Source organism: Hyla sarda, unplaced genomic scaffold (genome assembly GCF_029499605.1).
Source record: "Hyla sarda isolate aHylSar1 unplaced genomic scaffold, aHylSar1.hap1 scaffold_18, whole genome shotgun sequence".
In the NCBI taxonomy this organism is placed as follows: Eukaryota; Metazoa; Chordata; class Amphibia; order Anura; family Hylidae; genus Hyla; species Hyla sarda.
In genome coordinates this window covers 1,557,757-1,573,077 of record NW_026608445.1, presented here as the reverse complement: position 1 = coordinate 1,573,077, position 15,321 = coordinate 1,557,757, and the positions used below count along the sequence as shown (strand labels likewise).

At 43.2% G+C, this 15,321-nt stretch overlaps 1 protein-coding gene across 6 annotated transcripts in view; it reads right to left on the bottom strand.

Moving 5' to 3' along the window:
* LOC130313964 (SLAM family member 9-like) overlaps positions 1 to 14,120 on the bottom strand; it is a 264,917-nt gene extending 250,797 nt beyond the window's left edge. For 5 of the 6 annotated variants that reach the window (XR_008861756.1, XM_056552695.1, XM_056552694.1 and 2 more), the window contains exon 1: positions 14,013 to 14,120. The gene's annotated coding sequence lies outside the window, so the exon portion shown is untranslated. The remainder of the gene's footprint in view (positions 1 to 14,012) is intronic. The other variant, XM_056552693.1, reaches the window with a different exon arrangement.
* Positions 14,121 to 15,321: the final 1,201 nt, after the last annotated feature.

Sequence of the window (15,321 nt, the reverse complement as noted above, 5' to 3'; positions counted from 1 at the left end):
CACACTGTTTCACACATGGGGGAGGGGGGGTGGTATGAGCAGACTGCAGAGCATTGCACCCTAGTGTCTGTAGAAGACCCTAGGGTGCAATGCTCTGCAGTCTGCACATACCCCCCCAAGTGTATAACAGTGTGTGTGCGTATGTACATTCCTATACAGGTGGGGGCATGAGCAGAGCGTTGCACCCTTGTCTATAGTACATTTGTGTGTACATTTATTATTTACAATATTTTATTTTAAAAAAACTGGAAAGGTGGGGGGGGATTCAATTTTTTATTAGGGGAAGGGATTAATGAGAAGGGTTTATTTATTATTATTTTTTTACACTTTTTGTAATAGCTCTCAAAGGGTATGTGCACCCTAGTCTCTAGAATACCGTAGGGTGCAATGCTGTGCAGTCTGCACATACCCCCATTGTGTATAGCAGTGTGTGTATGTAAATTCCTATACAGGTGGGGATATGTGCAGAGCATTGCACCCCAGTCTGGAATGAGCACAGTTTCTAATCTGCAGTTACAAATCCTGCGCATCAAAACTGCGCAGGATCCTGTATGTGTAAAAGTTTAAGTACCCTAAAGCAGCATTGCTTTGTAATTTCTCTAGAGCACATTTTTCTTCTGAGGTGAGATCTCCATGTATCTTAGAACTACGAGGATGTATTTTTTTTATCTCCTCTGTCACAATGTTTACAAATGTATCTATCTGCGAAAACTGTGTGAAGGGGGAGTCATTTTTGATGTTGGTCTTAAATCTGTGAGAGGTATAGCTATCTCTGACTCGATTCCTTCATTTTCGTCTAACATGGATTCCAACACATTGATGGCGTCACGTTCTTGCTTATATTTGACTCTTTCATTTTTGTTGTTATGGATGTGCCATTTATGTAGAGCCAGTTTTCTTGCAAATAAGTTTATATCTTTCACCCAATCAAACTCACTAAACTTGGGTGTAGGGGTAAATGAAGGGTGTCTTCTTAGTAGAGATACTTCTGCTGCATCAAGGATGTAGGAGGAAAAGTAAAAAATTTGCATATTGTCTATTCCAGTTAATTTGTGATTGCACTGGCTCCATATGTATTGTACTTTGTGAATCATTTTCATGCTCTAAGGCTACATTCCTGTCCCTAAATTGACGTGTCCTCCTTTGTTGCCTGTCATCATTTGGCCTGTGTTCATTTGGGCTCCCCCTAAAAAATATGTGATTGTGGGGCACCTAAGGCACCTGTCGGTTGCAGGATGTTTGCATTGATGGCATCAAATTTGATCCCCCTTTTTGGTGAACATTTGGTACCCTTTGAAATGGTATCTTTCCCCCAGTTAAGTGAGACATCAACGGTGTCTGTCCACCTGTCATTTGAGGTATTAGTAATCCAGAGGATAAACCATAGCCATTACTGAAGGAGGAGGCCCGTTGAATATATCGACTGGCTAGTCGTAACCCAACGGGATTTTCATATTCCGCATTCTTAGAATAAATGAAACTAGAAAATCCATGCCGACAATGCATAAATATACCTCTAGAAGACAACAGGATAGGTATAAATGACTCGGCATACTAAGTTATATATACACAATCTATTAAGAGAGCCACAGAATAATCAAATAAATATACTTACCAGGTAGAAACAGTGGATGGCTTAGTCCAGAGGATGTGGAAATGGATGGTGTGTTGCAATCCAGTTGTTGGCACTATAAAATATAAAAATATTATCGCATATGCAATTGGGGTACAATGAAATAGAAAATTACATATATGACACATGAGCCCCTTGATGAATAATATACCAACTAAAAAGACTGCACATTGGTAGAGAATATATATATTTTCAGTAGTAATTACATCTATGCACACTTAGTATTTATTACCATCATATATTACAGTACAAGTATAAGTTTTATTGAAATACAAATATATTAAAAACATGTAAAAGACTTATAATAAGGGTAAAACAGAATACTCAGACAGATAGGAGGAAGGAGGTACAAATGTGTATTAAACAGTCGTGAGAAATACAGAATAGGGGGGCATGCAAAAAAATGTATGTAGGCACTTGAAGTCCTGGAACTAATCCTGGGGTACGGAACACAAATGTGAGCCAGACATATAATAGTTAATCCCTCAATAGTATAATATTGAAATGGTGTTGCCACGTGTAAATGATAAATGATGCAGATAGCAAAATCACAGGCCAAAAGCAGCACCAAACAAGTTCAAAAGGAAAAGCAGAGTTGCTGGAAATCATGCACCCTAAAGGACAATACCTCTTACCTCCTACCCCAAACACATTTTCACAGTAAAGCTTCGTCAGGGGGCGCTTATTTGCACATTTTTTGGTTCATTATGGTATTTTTGTTGGTGTGTATAGTTTTGGTGACCATAGGACATCTAGTCTCAGATTGCTATTGAACTATAGGGTAATTATTATCTCCACTTAATAGCATATGACAGTTAGTATTTATATAATCTATAATATCTAAATCCAGAATTAATGCGACCATACCCTAAATCCATTACCTAAAAGCAAGATGCTGCCACTTCATATAAAAAAACAGTCGAGCCCATAAAGCGAGATAGAATATAAGCTATTGTAACCCAATAAATGAAGTGCAATGAGAGATATCAAGTTACAAGACGTGCGCAGGCAAGCGCTAATAGGAGCAGTAGACTAAGTCCCAAAACATGCGCAGTTTGGTTGCGGCCGTGAGATACAGTCTAAGTTAACATACATTCGTGGGGCCAGTGCGAGAAGTGCTTCAGTTACATGACATAGTCATGTGATTGTCATGCTAAAGATAGTCATGTGATTGCTACTTCAGGCACACTACAATGAAGCGACGGACACTTATTGGACAAACAGCACACAGGAAGTGACGACATAGAAACATCATTAGAGAGGTTATAAATAGCCGAGGAACACAATACCATGCCGACCTCACACCTATGACAAAGCCAGGGAGCTGGCGAAACGTTAGGGAAGGAGGTGTACTGTTTTTAGATCGGCACCATACCTGTGGATATGTGGTTACTCATTAATGTGAGTACAGCTTGTCCAAACAATGGATAGAAGCAACTGCTCAATTATATAGCTTGCACTCTATAAAGCTGACAAAATGAGTCTCAGATTGAGACCGATATAAAACAAAGAACTACATGTATGGTGTACGTAATTAAAAAAAACACTTTTGTCACATGGGTATATAATAGTTTGAGCACTGGGACATTATATTGTCACGCTCCGTGTTCCGGCCACATGCAACGGCCGCGAGTGCATTGTTCCTATGTCCCCGGATGCTGGCGGGGCTGGGATTCGCATTGCGGGACGCACCCGCGTGCGAATCCCAGACCGTCCCTCACAATGCTCCCCTGCTGCCTCCGCTGTGTCTCAGCTCCGGTGCGCGCGTCCCCATCCCTTAGGGCTGCGCACACCGGAGCTCTAAAATTTAAAGGTCAGTACACCCATAATCATGTCATGCACCTGTCTCCACTCTATAATTTCCTTCACCTCCCCCTCTTCTCTGCTGGATCTTCAGTGCCCCTAGCCTGAGATCAAGCATTGCATATTGCCTGTTTGCCTTACCCGTGTATCCAGACCTTCCTGCTACGTTATTTGACTTTGCACCTTTGCCGCCTGCCTTGACCTTCTGCTACGTTTGACTACGCTACTGCCTTATCCTTCGGTACCTCACCTTGCCCAGCTACCTGTGTGGTCGAGTCGTGTCAGGGGTAGCGACCTGGGTGTCTTCTGGTGAAGACCAGCGGCACCTTAGACTCCGCTCCCTGATACGGTCCGAGTCATCAGCCACACAGGTTAGAGGATCCACATTCAGCTCTGTAACATATATTTTAATAACGGGAACATTAAAAGTTAAGTTTTAGTATATAATTGGGGAGTCTCTAGTTTAGGGCGATTCCTGAGGTACTAGTCCCTAAAACAGTGTTGTTTAGGGAATGACTCAGTCTCATATTATTCATACAGAGAGAAGCAGCTGCTGGCTGGGAATGTGAGCAGGACACAGTTCTCATTGGACAGGAGTCGGGACACGGTTGGACCATTGGAACATGTTTCTCATTCACCTGAAAGCTCCTAAGGGTAAGAGTAGACACACCTTTTATGTAATAAATATCCTTAAAACAGTATGTGTTCTCCATTGTTTTGCTTACCCACAGTGCTTCAAATTATACACCTAACGCATATCATGTGTCCATAACACTTACAGGCAGCACATAAAGGGAACCTGTGACTATATATAGGCTCCATAAACTTCCACCATATAGTTCTACATGATGTGAATATGTTTCCAAAGATGCCCCTGTATAATGAGAGTGAAGAACAAGTCTTTGATAGTGTTAGGTGCTATATAAGTATACAAGCAGTCCATTCTGTACACATATCTTCTCTAATATACAGGGGGTAACTTTATGGCAAGACTGCAGAGTCCTAGGACCCAAGAGGTTAAGTGTGAATCACAGCTCCGAGCATGATTTAAGTGTATGAGGCTAATCATGGTAAAAACTGGGTGGGCATGTGGGATTACATGGGGTAGAGGGTTGGGTCATCTGTCACCATTCCCAGATGGGGGGGGGGGCTGACATGTGGGGTTATGGGACAAAGGGGTGTGGCACCTGTCAACCAACTTTCAGTGGCCAGTTTGATGAGTAATATAGATGGTTTACTTTTCTTCGTAGTAAGTGCTTTTTAGCAGCTGAGCTGAATTTAGGATTTTTTAGGTACTTTAGCATTTGTATGTGCATTGTCTATTGCAGATGTAAATTAAATCATATATGCTTTGTGATACTGAAGTTCTCAAGTCCAAATTACTGAAACTATGGAATGAGGATCTTCACAGGTTGGTTTACGGTGGTGAAACTTGTAAAATAAGACTCTAGTCTTTCTTCGACAGTAATCTGTGACAAGGCACTGGGAAAAGAAGCACTTCCAGGGAATTCTTCCTGACTTGGCATACAGGCATCACTAACCTTACTGTTTGGCTCAAAGTAAAGATCTGTGAAAGGCAGAAAGACCCTTGTGTAACCTCTTTTTTCTTGAAAGATAATTCTTCTTCTTGGAGCTAAAATGTAGAATGCATCCATGGAGTGTGGAGTGGAACAGAAATCAGAAACAGCGACTGATTTGAAGACTAAACAGGTGGCATGTGGCCTTTATATAAGGTATGCTTAGCATTAGTTAACCTTGGGCTATTTTTACTTAGTATCCTCAGGAAAGAGCTAGAGACACATGTCTCTGGCAAAAGCCAGGCCTCTACTAACACTAACAGGTTTAGGTCTACCCACTTCCCCAGGAGAGGAGGATTTACTCTAGGGACTTTCTTCTGCAATCATTTGTTAGGAGATAACATGTGACCAAATTACTTTTTAGCTATACACTAGCTGAGTACCCGGCGTTGCCCGGTTTTTCCTTCCTAATCCTTAATGGGGAGGAAAATCTAGGAAGCTTTTTATTTCATATCCCGTCCTCATATATTGTTTTCATATCCCATCCTCATATCCCGATCTCGTATCCAGTCCTCATATCCGTCATCATATCTTGACCTCATATCCTGACCTCCTATCCTGTCCTCATATCTTGACCTCATATCCCATCCTCATATCCAAACCTCCAATCTCGACCTCATATCCTGTCCTCATATCCCGACCTCCTATCCCATCCTCCTATCTCAACCTCATTTCCTGTCCTCATATCCCGACCTCATATCCCATCCTCATATCTCGACCTTCTATCCCGACCTCCTATCCCGACCTCCTATCTTGACCTCATATCCTGTCCTCATATCCTGTCCTGATATCCCATCCTCATATCTCAGCCTCCTATCCCGACCTCCTATCCCATCTTCATATTCCGTCCTCATATCTTGACCTCATATCCCATCCTCATAACCCATCCTCATAACCTGTCCTCATATCCTGACCTCCTATCCTGTCCTCCTATCTTGACCTCATATCCCGTCCTCATACCTCAGTCCCTCATCAACTTACTTGTGGGAAGAATCTGGACCAGCTGTTCTGGGCACCAGACCTCCTGAGTCTCATATTACCGCAGTGTTCTCCCCATGCCCTCTGCCCCATGCCCTATGCTCTGCTCCATTCTACCAGTAATACAGCTGTTTAGAGAACTCTGGGCTCAGCTTAGGATTCACTTGTCTGGATTTGGTCTCTGGTCAGCTATTGTTTTAGGGGTTTGATCAGGAGTCTTAATTTGTTGCTACAGAGGCTAGAAGGGAGAGGCCAAAGATGATTCAGCTGTAAATCCTAGGTTGTCAAAAAGAAAGTAGTCTAAAGAGAGAAGACTTTACTTGTGAGTCACCGGACATAACTCTGTTCACTTCTGCATTATGGTTTTCATTTATAATAAAGATAAAAATAGTAAGCAGGAGTTTAAGTTCTTGGCACCTGTAAATGGATTTTTACACCTGACAGAACTATTTATCTTAATGTCTGAAACATGAGGAACTCCCTTGTAGAATTTCTAATTATTGGTTACCATGTACTTCCACCTCCCCCTTTAGCCTCTTCCCATATAGCAGGCCCCTGCCACATTGACTTACCAGACTGGTCTCTTCTTCCAGTTAACACCCACCTATCCAATGTGTATATGACATTCTGTATGCTCCACAGGAAGTTCTTTTCTTTTTAAATTTATTTTCTGTCTGACCACAGTGCTCTCTGCTGACACCTCTGTCCATGTCAGGAACTGTCCATAGTAGGAGCAAATCCCCATAGCAAACCTATCCTGCTCTGGACAGTTCCTGACGTGGACAGAGGTGTCAGCAGAGAGCACTTGTGGTCAGACGGGAAGTAAATTCAAAAATAAAAGATCTTCCTCTATAGTATACAGCAGCTGATAAGTACTGGAAGGATTAAGATTTTTTTCATAGAAGTAATTTACAAATCTTTATAACTTTCTGGCACCAGTTGATTTAAAATAAATAGTTTTCCACTGGAGTACTCCGCTGGAAAACTTTTTTTTTTTTTTTATCAACTGAAGTAATTTACAAATCTGTTTAACTTTCTGGCAGTTGATTTAAAAAAAATTATGTTTTCCAGTGGAGTGTCTAACGTGGGAACACTTTTAGTAATCGGAGGCTTCTTTGAAGAAAGTGTGCTCTTTCTTTTTATAGCATTTATGGTAAGTCATTTCTAGTGGGGTTTTCGATTTCCTTGTTATATGATGTTGTATCTTAAATTCCATAAGGAATTTTGAGTTTGTGTGTATCTATAGTTTATGTGAATGTTTATACACAGGTATGTAGATAAAGTTGGAACTGATTCCTGGAACACTGCAGTATTATGTGTAGTCCATAACTGCACTAATATGACAGTTGCCTGTACGAAACATGCCTGTTATGTTTTGTGACACATTATCATCTACAGTATGTTATATACTATTTCAATACATGGAATAACCCGTTGTCACTTTTTTTTCCAGTGGAAAAGTATTTAAATCCAAGACTTCTACACCATGTGATGGGACATAACTTTCATTTGGACCGTGGAAGGAGCCTTTGGTAGCCAGATTAAAGTTTTAGTTGGACTATGAAGAATGTATCTTTAAAGATTGAGGCACTGAAACCTTTTTGGTAAGACTATGAGGAAAAGTATTTTGGCCCCCTCAGGCTCAGGCCACTGGGCTCGACCCCTACCACTGCACTCCTATAGGTACACCTGAAATTAAGACATTTTTTTTCTTTTTGTTGTATACAGAAAACTACAAAGATCATTTTGTAATGTTTAACATTTACACATATATTGAAATTTTTTCATACTTAGTTGATAAATTGAAAAAGAAAACAAAACTCATGTTCATTGAGTTAAACATTTCATAGCCCAGGAGGATCTATAATCTTAGTAATCCCAGAGACATATACATTGGAAACAATTTGAATTGTGAAGTACCTGAAAGACCTCCATATTGAAAACCTGTCAACTCAGTGAAGATGATGCCCTGATTGACTGGAACTCAACACTCCAGTGAAATAAGAAAACAGTGCTATCAAGTGAGCAATGGTAACATACACTTCAGCTAAGGCCAAAAGTAAGATGACCAAATCATCCCTTCATATAAGGATTCTGTACCATGTCTTGACATTTTGTAGTACTTCAGCATCCTAAAATAATAATTGGATTCATGTTTGATTAGTTACCTAAGCTTTGATAACATCCCTGCGAGTGTTGACTAAGTTAAGAAAACAGTAAGAAAACTCCTTCAACTGTACAGGAGTTTTGGAAGAAGTTGCTTTTGTTGTGGGACTTTACATGCACTGTTGTGGATGAACCTTTGGTCATCTTCTGCTTAGATTTTGAATCTATGGTACATGCATTTTAGGGTCAGATCCAACAAATGTCTATGGATCTGAGAGGACATGGTCTTCTTATAGACTTCTCAATTTCTCTTTTGACTTTTTCCCAGGACTTATCTACAAAGGAGACCTAATACAAGCTTTCCCTATTACACAGCACCTTTTTCCTATAGCAACCAATCAGATTCCTTCTTTTATTTTTCAGAGGCTCTTATAAACTGAAAAAAAAGCTGATTGGTTGCTATGGGCAACTGATCAACTTTTCCTTTACACAGGTTTTGATAAATCTTCTCCAATGTGTTTGCACTGTTATGGGGGCAGGATGGTGAGCTCTCTGATGGTTCCAATGTAACTATCTTTATGGCATTATGACACCTGCAATGAACCAAATATTTATGTCTTATTTCCATTTACAAAGTTTGTTGTGGTGCACTTCCCCCATACTTCTTAAAGGAGAACTCCAGAATATAAAAATTGTCCCCCCATACTGCCGGCAGTAAAAAAAATAAAGATGTACATACATTCCTTCGCTCCCCTGGGGCCTCCGGTAACCGGCTCCGGTCTCCGCCGCGATCCTCTTCCTGGTTGCTGGTGGTCATCGAGTCATACTGCGCTCAGCCAATCACCGGCCACAGTGAAGTCCCGACTTGGCCGGCGATAGGCTGAGCGGCAGTGTGACGTTTTCGGCCCCAGCAGCAGTTGCCGGTGTAGTGAAGAATTTTGTGTCCTGAAGCGTTCTCACACTGCCACTCAGCCTATCGCCGGCCAAGTCGGGGCTTCACTGGCTGAGCGCAGTATGACTCACCGACCACCGGCAACCAAGAAGAGGATCGCGGCAGAGACCGGAGACGGTTACCGGAGGCCCCGGGGGAGCGAAGGAAGGTATGTACATCTTTATTTTTGTACTGTCGGCAGTATGGGGGACAATTTTTATATTCTGGAGTTCTCCTTTAATGATTTAGCTGGTCATGTGAGGCAATTATTTGTCTTATTTATGTGTTTATTTTCTTATGTATGTATTTATTTATTTATTTATTTATTTATTCATTCATGTATTTATTTATATTATTCAGATGTGTTATTTCTGGTGTGTTATTTCTGTGTTATTTCTTATTCATGTATTTGTTCTGTGTACAGCTTAGGAGTACTGAATCAGGTTCAGCCAATGCATGCCTACTGTGTATGACCAGTTTAACATAGTAAGATAGTTTGTTACTGACCGAAAGTAACAAACTATGTAACTATGCTAAGGCTTAAAAAAATATCCATCCATCCACCCACCCTAAAGCTCTATAGTGTTGATCAAGAAAAATACAAAAAAAAAAAAAAATGGGAGCTGCACTTGCTGCTCAGACCATTGATATCCTGCTAGGGTGTATAAGTAAACTACACCTTTTCTGAAGCTGATGGTGGTTGCCAAACTTATGAAATTGTCTGGCAGCCATGCAGTCACCTCCCAGGCCCTCCTTCACTGATGTACAGGTCTCTATTTGTCACTGAAGAAGGGGTTGGGCGTTAAAGGGGTACTCCGTTGCTCAGCTTTTGGAACAAACTGTTCCGAATGCTGGAGAGGCACCGGGAGCTCGTGACGTCATAGCCCCACCCCATCATGATGTCACGCCCCGCCCCCTCAATTCAAGTCTATAGGAGGGGGCATGACGGCTGTCACGCCCCCTCCCATAGACTTGCAATGAGGGGGGCAGGTGTGATGTCTTGAGGAGGCGGAGCTATGACATCACGAGCTACGCTGAGCAGCGGAGTACCCCTTTAAGAGTAAGCAAACAGGCTGTTGCACTTGTCTGAGAAATAAAAAGCTATTTGGTTGGGTCAGATATCATAGTAGAAATGCAGAGTTCTTATAAATACTATAAGTTGGTTTCACAACTGAGGAAAACATATATATGTATGTTTTAATCCTGGCTAAAAACATTGGCATACTTCCCAAACACTTGAGAATAGAGAGGTAGGGTACAGTAAAGTTCCCATGGTCTCCAATCCCTTTCTCCCTGCCTTTTAGAGTGTCCATCTACTGAACAATGTGGCCCCAGTGGCCTCAACCACATGGGCCATCCCTCACCTCTCATTATCACAGATAAATAAGAGGGGTGTATTAGCCTAGGCTAATACAGAAAATAGCCAGAATCAGAGCAATGAACAAACACCATGGTAAATTGTGCAATACAAAAATATATAGTATAGACAGAGTTAGAACAGAATATATATATATTGATGCCACATTGGTAAACAGGATGGAATAGATAAAAGTCATCAGTGCCAGTTGCAGTGGCAGTTCCAGTTCCAGAATTCTGGAAATTATCTGTATATGCCTTGGCCAATACCCCTACCACCTCTTTATATTTATTGTTTTGTCACCCTCCAATAATGAGGGGTTAGGGGCAGTCCGTGTGGTTGGAGCTACCCTGTTAGAAAGTGGGCACCCCAAGAGGCAGAGAGAGAAGAATAGAAGCCAAGTGTTACGGGTACTTTTTCCTCCCCTACCATTTATTCCCATTTGACGGCTTTCTGTTGCTATTTTTCAAAACTATCTAATGAACTATCTTTACTGTTTGCAAAATGTATCTTTTAAAAGTTTGGCAAACACTATCTGCTCCAGGAAATATATTATTTGCTTTCATACCCTAACATCTATCCAATGGTGTCTGCAGCAAATACATAAAACAGATTCCCTTTAAAGGAAATCTGTCACCAGTGTCACCTGTACTAACCTGTCGGTACTGTCAGGTAGTGCAGGTGACACTGATGACAATGGTACTTACCTTGTCCCGGTCCGTGCAGGCATTCTTCGGTAATCTTCTCCAGTTTCTCCAGCTCCGGGCCTGGCTAGGAGCACGGGCGGAGCTTAGTGACATCACTACTGCTGTTCTCCAGCAGCGGGACCCAGCAGATGTTACTAAGCTCCGCCCATGGTCCAAGCCATGCCCGGAGCTGAAGAAACTGCAGATTGACGAAGAACGACTGCACGGACCGGCACAAGGTAAATATCTTTGTCATCAGAGTCACCTGCACTACCTGACAATACCGATAGGTTAGTGCAGGTGACACTGGTGACAGATTTCCTTTAAGGAAAGTGAATAATAACATTCTCAGTTACTGTGTCCTTATAATTGTCTATATATAGACTGAAGTTGTTCCGCTTATAGATATCAATCTCTGTAAGTGAAAAGTATTTTGCTAAACTATGTCGGCTCTCATGTAAGCCTTGGACTTCTGAGCCCAAGGGAAGGGCAAGCCTTCTGCCATGGTTCCCTAGAGGTTTCCTCCACTGGGGGTTTTTCCTCTCCTGAGTGCTGAAGGATTACCATTTCTTAGACTTTTTAAATTGGTGAACCAGATCATGCCATCATTCTATACCTCTATTCAACAGCTGAGAAATAATTGCAATGTCAGTGAATCTCAGCACGAAAACGTACAACTTCTAAATGTATGTCCTATTTATTTAATTCATATACTGCTATGGATGTCCTTATTTTAGTGATATTAATACCATTATCAAGGCAGCAGTAAATTTTGACCTTGAAGCCCAGAAGATGTCTTTTACTGTTTTAATTCCAACATTTTCACAGTTATAACTCAGTTTTTGTGTTGATTGTAATGCCAGCGGTTGGAATCTGAACCGCTGTTTACCAGTACAGTACTGTGCCTGCAGCCCTCCTACCTGGCTGTAGGCCCTAGATGTACTTCTCCCCTGCGCATTCATATGCTGCAACAGTTTCTGGTGTATCCCATAAGGGCTGCAAGCGTGCACATGTCTTTTCGCATAGAGCCAGTGCACACACTCCTGATGCCCTTACTCACTAATCTCTGCCAGTCAGAGCCTATATAACTCTGCTCCACTCTTTCTCTGCTGCCCAAGCAATATTGTGTATCCACATAGTGAAGGTGTCTGTCTGCTTTTTCTGTGATGCTTCTGTCTGATCCTTTGGTACCATGCTGATTCTCCAGTGTATGATTCGGACTGTCGACCACGCTTGTACTCTTATTAAGTCTGCTCCACCCAGCTGCATCTGAGCTTCTCAGCTCTGGTGTTTTACAGACTCAGCACTGCTATAACACAATTGCAGCTCTGCCACTTTGTACTGTGCAGTGCTGTCCTACTACCAACTGCTATTGGCCAGCTGCCACCTAACATGGAACACTTTTGGGGTAGCGACTTGGTATCTCCCCTGCAGCAGAAAGTCAAATCGGTAGGTGACACAGCGGGTACACACCCGTGTGTTACATTGATAAAACTGTATAAGTATACATTCCACTAATAAAAAATAATAATAAAATGTTTGCCAGTTTTATATGAGGATGATAGAGTGTCTACCAAACTGGAAGATAGATATCATATAGTCTTACATTATGCCCCTACTCTGGGCAACTTTTTGTCACATAGGCGGAGATTTATCAAAACCAGTGCAGAGGAAAAGTTGCCCAGTTGCCTATAGCAAACAACAAAAAACGTGGTCTCAAATGGCTGGAGGTGCTCAACCCCAAATGCGGTTGTGCATTTATACTGGGGGAGCAGATCCTGCCCTTGTAGTCCATTGCTAGGGGCGATCCTCAGCATAAAAATGCATACAATGGAGGATGCCTGCAGCGGACTACAAGTGCCACAATAGAATCCTACACCAGATAAACCGTGTGGATGTGTAACAATAAGAATACAATACAGGAATGTGGGTGCACTATTGTGGTAGATGTATACAATGACATTGGCTATAACTCAACACTGATGTTAAAATTGAGACATTCGCCAGTGTATCCTTATATGAAGGACACACCAGAGCCCGCACACCAATGCCAAGGATTCTCAAAATGGCGCAGGACCTACGCTAATCCTACCTGTGCTTGATAAGCAAAACAGGAGCCAGTGGGCAATTACGGCAGCATTCGGTTGACTCACAACTTCCTCCCAGATACCCTCCAGCCTATAGCAACCAGTCAGATTGGTTCATTCATTTTGCAGAGGCCGTGTTAAAAATGAAAGAAGCAATCTGATTGGGTTGCCATGGGCAACTGGAAAACTTTTCCTCTGGATAGGTTTTGATAAATCTCCCCCATAGTGTTTATGCTAATAAGAAAATCAATGAACAGAGAAATTGACTGAAATATCAGTTTTTTTGTGTGGCATGTCCAGCATATTGACATATTAGAAATCTGAACAGTGCAAAGAATATTCTAACTCCCCAAAATGTTCTATGGCAAGCTCTATTAATTGCAATTCATGCAATGTTATCTGTAGTATTCTATGTATTGATTGTGATCTCATATATTTAGGGTTCACAATTCAAAGAGTAAACATTTTAATTTCATTAGGATCTCTGAACACCTGCAAGGTTTAAGATCGCAACATGACCGAAACGTATCCATGGCATCCATTTAATTGAAAACCTTGAATAGTACTACCGTATATACTCGAGTATAAGCCGAGTTTTTCAGCACGATTTTTCGTGCTGAAAACACCCCCCTCGGCTTATACTCGAGTGAACTCCCCCACCCGCAGTGGTCTTCAACCTGCGGACTTCCAGAGGTTTCAAAACTACAACTCCCAGCAAGCCAGGGCAGCCATCGGCTGTCCGGGCTTGCTGGGAGTTGTAGTTTTGAAACCTCCGGAGGTCCGCAGGTTGAAGACCACTGCGGCCTTCAACATCATCCAGCCCCCTCTCACCCCCTTTAGTTCTGAGTACTCACCTCCGCTCGGCGCTGGTCCGGTCCTGCAGGGCTGTCCGGTAAGGAGGTGGTCCGGTGAGGAGGTGGTCCGGGCTGCTATCTTCACCGGGGAGGCCTCTTCTAAGCGCTTCGGGCCCGGCCTCAGAATAGTCACGTTGCCTTGACAACGACGCAGATGCGTCGTTGTCAAGGCAACGGCTCTATTCCGGGCCGGAAGCGCGGAGAAGAGGCGCCCCCGGTGAAGATAGCAGCCCGGACCACCTCCTCACCGGACCACCTCCTTACCGGACAGCCCTACAGGACCGGACCAGCGCCGAGCGGAGGTGAGTACTCAGAACTAAAGGGGGTGAGAGGGGGCTGGATGATGTTGAAGGCCGCAGTGGTCTTCAACCTGCGGACCTCCGGAGGTTTCAAAACTACAACTCCCAGCAAGCCCGGACAGCCGATGGCTGCCCGGGCTTGCTGGGAGTTGTAGTTTTGAAACCTCTGGAGGTCCGCATGTTGAAGGCCGCAGTGGTCTTCAACCTGCGGACCTCCGGAGGTTTCAAAACTACAACTCCCAGCAAGCCCGGACAGCCGATGGCTGCCCGGGCTTGCTGGGAGTTGTAGTTTTGAAACCTCTGGAGGTCCGCATGTTGAAGGCCGCAGTGGTCTTCAACCTGCGGACCTCCGGAGGTTTCAAAACTACAACTCCCAGCAAGCCCGGACAGCCGATGGCTGCCCGGGCTTGCTGGGAGTTGTAGTTTTGAAACCTCTGGAGGTCCGCAGGTTGAAGACCACTGAGGGCGAATGATGAGAAGAGGATGATGAAGGGGGGGGGGGGGTGTGGGGATGATGAAGGGGGGATGTGTGGGATAAGGGGATGTGTGGGATGATGACAAGGGGATGATGAAGGGGGGATGTGTGGGATAAGGGGATGTGTGGGATGATGACAAGGGGATGATGAAGGGGGGATGTGTGGGATAAGGGGATGTGTGGGATGATGACAAGGGGATGATGAAGGGGGGATGTGTGGGATAAGGGGATGTGTGGGATGATGACAAGGGGATGATGAAGGGGGGATGTGTGGGATGATGACAAGGGGATGATGAAGGGGGGATGTGTGGGATGATAAGGGGATGTGTGGGATGATGACAAGGGGATGATGAAGGGGGGATGTGTGGGATGATGACAAGGGGATGATGAGGATGTTAATGACGGGTCTGGATGATGACAGGGGGGGATGAGGTATTTCCCACCCTAGGCTTATACTCGAGTCAATAACTTTTCCTGGGATTTTGGGTTGAAATTAGGGGTCTCGGCTTATACTCGGGTCGGCTTATACTCGAGT